General features: G+C 40.8%; 1 long non-coding RNA gene across 1 annotated transcript in view; it reads left to right on the forward strand.

The window, feature by feature from the left end:
• The window catches only part of LOC124231279 (uncharacterized), a 63,067-nt gene extending 54,694 nt beyond the window's left edge, over nt 1–8,373 (forward strand). Inside the window, exons 2-3 of the long non-coding RNA XR_006886476.1 lie at nt 6,719–6,809; nt 8,245–8,373. This is a non-coding gene — a long non-coding RNA (uncharacterized LOC124231279). The remainder of the gene's footprint in view (nt 1–6,718; nt 6,810–8,244) is intronic.
• Nucleotides 8,374–8,839: the final 466 nt, after the last annotated feature.

Genomic DNA, 8,839 nt, shown 5'->3' on the forward strand with positions numbered 1-8,839 from the left:
TTTCTCACAGGTAACGTGTCAGACCCTATATCTGTGATTTGCCTTCTTCACAAGTAACACCCACACTACAGAAAAGGACCAAAGATGCAGATTCACGCACTGGATCTGGATAAACCACCATGGAGGGTTGCTTTTCAGGAAAAAAGTTTAAACTTGGGTTGTTGGGTTCTGAAAGCTCCTTGACTCTAGAATCCTACAAATTTTTTATACGTAAGTGGCGTTTTAAAGCTCAGGTTGGTCTCTCTACATGATATAGTCTTTTTCTCACTACCTTGAGGAATTTGCGTTCTTTAAAAAATGGTCTTAATACTGTATAAAATCTCACAATGCCAAACGGATAAGCCGTCACACACAAGAGGAATTATTTTTTGTAAGGGAACACATGAAAAACATTCATACTTCACCAGTAGCTAAATAATGGAAATGGCAACAACCTATATAATTAGCCAACGTTTTACAAGGAAAATTTGCTGTGCCAGTGAGGTCCTTGGCAAAATGCTACATTCATGAATAGCCAGTTACAATGTAAATTGGTTCAACCCTTTTGAAAATCAGGTAGCAGTTTGGATCTAAGATCTAACATCATGAAAATGTTCATATTTTTTTACCTAGGAACTGGACTTCTTAGAATCTCTCCTAGGCAAAGAATTCAAAAGAAGTTGAACACTGTGTGTTTGAAAATGTTCACTATAACCTTTATTGTTAGTATTGAATACTTGGAAACAAGCTAATAATAACTACCAGTGTATGGGCTCTGCAGCTCAGAAACAGCTTCCATGCACATCATCTCCTTTGATTTTATGGGGGCCCTAGGAGGTAGGTGATGTTACCCTCACTTCATAGATGAAGAGACTCATGTTCAGAGTGGTTAAGGTATTCAGATCACACTGTTGGAAAAAGGTAGACTAGGGCTGAGGTTTTCGGATTCCAAAGTCTGGGCCGTCTTGCCTATCAGATGACATCCCTCTGTATACATGTCCAGCAGTAAGGTAAAGGGTAACCATATGAACTTAATGAAATAAATACCTAGCCATTAAAGTAATCATTATGAAAGCCACACAGCAATATTAAAAGACACTTGGCTGAAAAAACCAAAGTACAAAAATCACATCTTCGCTGAAATTATTATATAGAATTAGATAGTCATAGTAGTTTAAGGACTAGAAGGGAAAGGAAGAAATGTGAGTCACTGAGAGGTTTCCTTTTACTGTAGTACCACTGTATTTATAATTTCATGTTTCTGTGAACCATCTGGCACCCTTTAGCTCTTTAATGGAATCATAATTTTCTCAGGAAAAATAATATCTATAAAAATAGTTGCACTGGGTTGCATGCCCTTTGAGAACTCTAAATATACAAGAGTCTGGAAATCAAAGTAAGGCTTTTCATGGAATTATGGATCCATCGAGGAACAAAGGCCCGTGGAGGATGGGCCGGTGCTGGTGGCAGAGGCTGGGCGGGGCGGTCACAAGTCCCCTGTACTGGCTGTTTCATCTCAATGACGCTTGTGAAGCGAATCTTGTGTGGAGCTCGGGGGGTGGGGCTTCCTTGTGAGGCTGACAAAAGAGGGCTGGGCTTGCCACATGGAATCAGGCTCTGGGAGGCTGGAGGAGCCTCCATTGTCCTCAGATCCAGTGATTAAATGTTGGATTAAAGAGGAAACATTCCTTCCACCCTCCTTTGCCCCCCAAACTCAGCTCATCAGGCCCATTCACAAGCCTCCTTCCAAAAAATATTGACAGGGGTGCCTTCTATTCATCGTGGTCACAGCTGACACTGCCACCCAGACAAAGGGGCTTCGGGAGGTTAATTAAAACCAGGTAATAGAAGGAATCAAGGACCAACACTTCAAAAATGCCACAGGGGCTCTGGGGCAGGAGAAAAGACATATGGTGTGACAGCCACTTTCCGGACACTGGTCCACTCTCACACTCTGCCTGTAGCTGGTTATTTTCTTGTGCTGATGGACATGAGGAACTGCTTTATCCCGATTTTTTACCCTTCTCCTGACCAAGCACACTGTGCCTTGCTGCATATCTTAGTCTAGCTAGTTTTCCACCTTTTTCAGACAGACGTGTGTCTGGCAGCATCACTTGCAGACTCTTCATCCAACTGACATGGATATTTAGTTCTCTATGTTACTGTTACTGTGGGCATGATTTTCGGGAGCATCCATGCAGGATCTGCCAGGATGCTATCAGACTAAGCTAGTATGTTGGGCTAAACTCAGTCTGCCCTACTGGGTCACAGCAGGTGGGACAGAAATATTGACAGGTCAGGGAGAAATCTTTATGGAAATATGACCTGGACTAAAGGGATACAAACATTAGACCCATTACTTAGACCTAAATATTCATCAATGTATTCATTTGCTTTTTTAAAGGAAGATGTATCGTGTAGTGCCTTCAAAATGGGAGGCACTCCGTAAATATACATTGCAGGTTGAATAAATGAGTGACTTAGGGAATCAAAGCATAAACTCCTGTGCCAAATTACCTAGACTTTCTCACTTACTACCTTTGCGACCTTGAACAAGTTACTTAGGCTCAGTTTCCTCATCGGGAAAATGGAGATGATGATGATGATGACAGTACTTTCCTCACAGGGCTGCTCTGAGGATTGAAAGCATTAATATATGCAAAGCTGTTAGATTAGATCTATCACAGAATACATGCTGTGTAAGTGTGAACTACAATTACTATTATTACTTGCTTTCAGCAAATAAATTCTAGAAGTGTGTTAACAGCATACCTGCTTCCTACAGTGCCAAAGAGAATAGAAACATCAATATAGAGAAGGATAATACTATTTCTTTATATTGTATATCCTTAAGCACAATCCTAAAAGAAATTATTAGCACATAGATTTCAGGAGTTTATTAAAATGCAAAACTCAAAGGAATGCAAGGATAGTTTGATATTATGAAATACGATATCAAAATTCACTATATTAATAGGTCACAGGACAAAAACCCTGTAATTATATTTTTGATGGGTGGCCAAATGAACTTTTAATTAAAATTTAACAGTCGTTTTTTAATTTAAAAAGTTTTAATTAGATTAGATCCTGGACACAATAAATTTACATATAAACACATACACACATATTAATTGAAAAACTATCACAGTGCTTGTTGGGAAAATGCTTTTAGCATTATCAAAGATAAGATATCAAAGATAAGATGACACTGACCACTATGGACACAATTATTTAATATTATTCTGGAAGTACCAGCCAATGCAATTAGGCAAGAGAAACAAAACTCTATAAATCTGGGGAAAGAATTATTTGCAGGTGATACTATTACACACTTTTAAAATCCACAAAAATCAATTGAAATGCTGTTAGAAACAACAAGATAACTAAGTAAAGTGCCTGGTTACAAAATTAGCTATACAAAAATTAATAGATTTTCTATAAGTAAATACAGTGGGATGAAACTGATCACTTCCAAGTCTTATAGGCTAGACTAATTTTTTGCCTCTGCAAACCAGGCTTCCTTCTGCTTCTGAGCAGTGGGCTGCAACAGGATGAATTCCTGTTGGACAGACTGAAGTGGTGGCTTGGACAACAGGCAATTCTTCATCAAGACGTACCTTTTTATTCGTTCTAATTACCTGCTGGCAGGCACTAGGTTTGTCTGTTTTGTGTGTGCCATGTGTGTCAAACCGAAGTCTCTGAAGTTGTTTGAATAAAGTGGACTAGTCGTAGTTATAGGAAGATATAAAGACTAAGCCAAAAGAAGCAGAGTTCACACAGCTTCATGCATCTGTTAACCTGCCTTAGACACATTTCCTTGTGGTAGGTAGGTATTTTATGCACTGTTTGCCTTGAGATAGTCACAGATTTAATCAATTCTTTATGGTACTAGGCCTTTTGTATCCACAAAGAAAGATGTTCCATGATGATCTTAATAGCACATCTAGTTCAGAGAAATCCAATCAGAAGTTATTTCTCAGATCATTACATTTATACATAAACTCCAAACACCATATATTGTTTCTAAGCTTACTTTCTGATCTCTTGCCGTCCAACCTGACATGTTGCTTTATTGTGATTAGCTCTATATAATAGTTTACTTTTTCCTCTAAAATATATTTTAAGGGCTGAACCTATTTTAACAGCATTTTTGAAGCTATGTGATTTATTCTTACTTATTCTCCACTGTCAAATATGCATTGTTCAAAGATGGGTTGCCATTTCGAGTGCTAACTGGGTAGGGAATATAGAATTTGGTAAGTGATAAAGCTTCATGCATAAATCCCAAACCACTAATACTGAAACCCACTTCATCCAGAGAATCAGAGGAATCCTGTATATAACATAAATGCTGGAAAAACTGGAGGTGCCTGTCTATGTTTGCAGAAATTATCAGTTAAAATATGCTAATCATTTAGAAAAGTCCTTAAGATTTATTTTAAAAATCAGCTCAAAGAATTCTGGTTATTTAGTATTTTTTGACAGTAGATATTTGATAAACATGTAAGAGGTTAAAATTAACCATAAAATACAACATCATTCAGTTTTGTGCTCTCTACACATATGTTACCACGTGAATAAGAAGAAGTGACACTTACCTTTCCCATAAAAGAATGCTTCACTAGAAGCAACTCCAACATAGACCCTTAAATTTTTAGAAAAATTAATTTCTGGTCATTATTCTCTTTCTAAAAAGATGATTTCATTGCAGGATCCACAAAAAATGAGTCTTTAAATAGCAAGCTCCTTTAGTATAACTAAAAGTATTTAACTTATAAAAATTATGAGGCTGGCCCAGTGGCACAGCAGTTAAGTTTGCATGTTCCGCTTCGGCGGCCAGGGGTTCACCAGTTCGGAGCCTGGGTGTGGACCTACTTGTCAAGCACCACTTGGCAAGCCATGCTGTGGCAGGTGTCCCACATATAAAGTAGAGGAAGATGGGCACAGATGTTAGCTTAGGGCCAGTCTTCCTCAGCAAAAAAGAGGAGGATTGGCAGCAGATGTTAGCTCAAGACTAATCTTCCTCAAAAAAAAAAAATAATAAAAATAAAACAACAACAACAAAATTAAGAACACATACATCTATTCAAGAGCCCATCCAATAATTTTCTTGGCTAAAAATTTTTTGGCAGATACATCTTTGCTTCCCTGATTTCTTCTACCTCCTCCTCTATGATCAAGTTTCGGGATCAACTTTGAAATATATTACAAAATAAAAACATGTAGCAAAATTACTTAACATTCCTATGTTGAATTTTGAATTTCATTCATTCATTCAACAAATATGTATCAAAAAACTACTCTGTGCTAGGCATATGTGCCCTGAGGTTATAGCAGTGAACAAAATGCCTGTCCTCATGGAGTTTACACTCTGATTCTGGTGGAGATAAAAATGTTTTAAAGTCTGTTGAATGCTGAGTTTGTCCTAAATAAAAAAGGAGAAAGAAAGCTCCTGGTCAATGCATGTATCTCGCTAATCTAAATCCTTCTTGAAAGTAGGCAGGGCACTAATCCCTCAATTATCAATCATCTGGGCATTCTGTGATGATTGTGTTACCTCTCTATTGCGTTGCACAAACAGAGAAAAACCCTTTTCCAATTACCATCCCCCTTTGGTGAGTCCCTTGGTGGGAGCAACAGGCCATTGGAATTGGCTGACGGTTTCATACCCGTGTAGGTGCCCTTCTGGGAAGAACATTTGCTGTGATGGCAGGGAACCCACCTTCAAATCTCACCTCTTACCATGACATTGGGCCAATTACTTGTTTTCTCTGAACCCAATTCCTCACCTGTTAAAAGGGCATGTTAATTCTCCCTCAAAGGACTTTCATTCAGATTAATGAAATAGTTGGTGGAAAGTGCTTGGCGGCTGGGGGTTACCTTACCCAAAGACCCCATTTATTTGTTTTTAAGATTGGCACCGGAGCTAACAACTGTTGCCAATCTTCTTTTTTTTTTCTGCTTTTTCTCCCCAAATCCCCCCAGTACATAGGTGCATATTTTAGTTGTGGGTCCTTCTAGTTGTGGCACGTGGGACGCTGCCTCAGTGTGGCCTAACGATTGGTGCCATGTCTGCACCCAGGATCTGAGCCAGAGAAAGCCTGGGCCGCCGAAGTGGAGTGCACGAACTTAACTACTTGGCCAGGGGCTGGCCCCTCAAGGTCCCTATTTAGTGGCAGAGCTGGGATTAGAACCCACCTCACCTCACTCAGGGGCCAGTCCTTCGTTGTGTACCGTGTTTGCGTTTAGTAATCTCTGATGATTTCAGCCACATGACAAGACAGCAGATGTATTCATCATTCATTAGTAGATGCTGATGCTACTGTGCTGCCTCACGGACTCCTCTGGGTCTCAGTTTCCCCTTATGTAAGATGAGGGAGTTGGGCGAGACGGTCTTTAGGGTCTCTCAACCATGCACATCTGTGACTCCAGATAGGGTGACCAACCATCCTGGTCTGCCTGGGACTGAGAGGTTTCCCTGGACACGGGGACACTTCCAATGTTGAAACCAGGATGAGTTCATCCTAACTCCAGTCTTCCTCTCCTCTTCATTTCCACCATAACACTGAACACCTAAGATTGAACGTAACCCTGCGAAAGAATTCAATGTGTAGTAAAGAAAAAGTCACGACCACATGGCCTCTTCACGTCTTCATTCGTCCTTCTTCTCCCTTAGCAGTCTCCTATCTGAAAGCTGTTTTGCAAACCTGCTTTTAATTATCTCCTTCTGTGGTTTTAGGTTCATATAAAGCTGCTGACCAGCCATCTCACGGGGAAGAAACCAGTATTTCCATAGTCCCACCACCTGGCCTTGTCAGCACTGTCCCTTGGTGAGTGTAAATGCAAGTTTCTTCTCCTGCAACTCCTCTTCTTTATTTTTATCTTCTTGTTTATTATTATCATTGCTACCAAAAGGCAGTCACCTCCATGGGAACCACAACAAAAAGGGAGCTCTCAGAGCACAGTGTTTTGATTCTGAGCAGAGGCTGCACACCTTTCGGCTGTTCCCTGGTGGGGACACTGGCTCTGCCAGCCCCAGCTGAGGTATCACTTAACAGTGCGGGCCTTCGGGGGCAGAGCCCGCTCAACATGTTTACAAGATGTGTAGCTATTAGCAACATCTTACAGCTCACGCTAATTAATGAGGAGAGCGGCTGATGAAGCCCGGCTCTGAAGAGGGCCAAATTGCATCAGTGTTTGGCTTTAAATTGATACCAAAAAATAACTCGTCACAGGTGTGTTGTGAGTAGCACCATCCCCCAGCAGGTCGGTTGTTTGCCACACTTCAGCTGCAGCAGATCCCAAAGCAGCCAAAACGCCAGCGTTATGAGTTTATTAAAGTCGTTTAAAATGGTTAAGTGTATCCATTATTTTAGCTGAGTGACAAAGACTCTCTCCACGTGCGTCAACTCCTGTGAATCCTACACCGGGAACAACCTGGTCATTGAATCCTGCCCCCGCAAGGAGAAGGATTTGTGTTGCATTCTAAGCCTTGTAACAGAGGGGCCACTCTCCACTCTGACACACACGCCCCTGTTATTTCATAAGGAACACGTTTCCCTCACGTTTACTGTGGAATCTCTCCATGCTGAATTTTCTTAATTAAACCAGTAGATGCATTCTATTTCTTATAAAATCACTCTTTTACTTTATTAATGGCTCCTCTGGCAGACAACGAATTTAACAATGGTTTGTCCAACTTCTGCTTATTTGAGGTTTTAAAGGTTTCATTTGGTTAAGGAAAATAACTTGGAATTTTGAGGTCACTAAACACCACTCTCCCGGATTTTATTGTCCTGGATACCAAGTTATTTATTGCTTTTTGTCCCCTGGTAGGAAGGTGGTGAGTTTTATCATGTCCATTTTATGAAGGATAAAATAACACCCCTACAATACTGTATAATCTTACCAGAGTTAAATAAACAAATCATGATAAAAGTCAGTATCTCGCAACTTCCTGGGTAAAAGGCTATGTTATTTGTGAGATATTCTCAGTAGGCTGAAGTGGAAGGGTTATTTTGGCTCATTCTTAGCATCACAGAAGAGATTCCAATAGCCATTGGAAAATTGATCAGGCGCCAACTAAGACCCCTTTCAGGATGCATAACCTACCGCTAACAGTGGTTCCCTTTGGGCGGAAGGGAGGATGGTCACAGGGGGACAGTTGATGAGACTGACTTTTTGTCTTATCTTCTTCAGTATATTTTGAAAAATTAAGGAAACACTTGTGTCTTGCTTTTCAATAATACAAAAAAAATATATAAGATCTTTTTTCAGGCTGCTGCTTGGTTATGTTTTCCTCTGAGCAGACACAGAAAGGGGAATGGACTTAGGGCTGCCCCCTAGGGGTGGCGGCAACCGTGTGATGAGATGCGACAAAGAGCTACACACAAACCGGAAGGTAGGAGGTAACCTCTGCACCCAGGTTAGTCAACCCTCTTGTTTCGGGGGTGCTTTGAAGGGAGGGTGGGAGAGAGAGTTGCAGTTGGAAAAGATGATGGCTAACTGCCCTTGACACCATTGCACGCCAACCTCACAGGGGCGCTGGGAGGATTGCTGTTGCTAATTACACAATGTTGAGTGCTCATGCTCCCTGGAGCAGAGGCCAGCCACATAAATGCAAAATAGCAACAAACACTGCCCCGAATATTGCCTACTGACTTTTCTCTTGAAATTCAGTCTCGGGCTGCTCTCCCTCTTCAATGGCGTATAAACCACTTCTCATAAACTGTGGAGGGTTCTGCTGGATCCACCAGAAGCTGCCCTTAGGCTGGCACCTCCACAAAACCCTGTCCTCTATGTTGATCATTAGAGAAAATCTTCTTCCTTTCAGCAGGTCTTTAAACTGCACGTTATTATT

Source organism: Equus quagga, chromosome 21 (assembly GCF_021613505.1).
Source record: "Equus quagga isolate Etosha38 chromosome 21, UCLA_HA_Equagga_1.0, whole genome shotgun sequence".
Classification (NCBI taxonomy): Eukaryota; Metazoa; Chordata; class Mammalia; order Perissodactyla; family Equidae; genus Equus; species Equus quagga.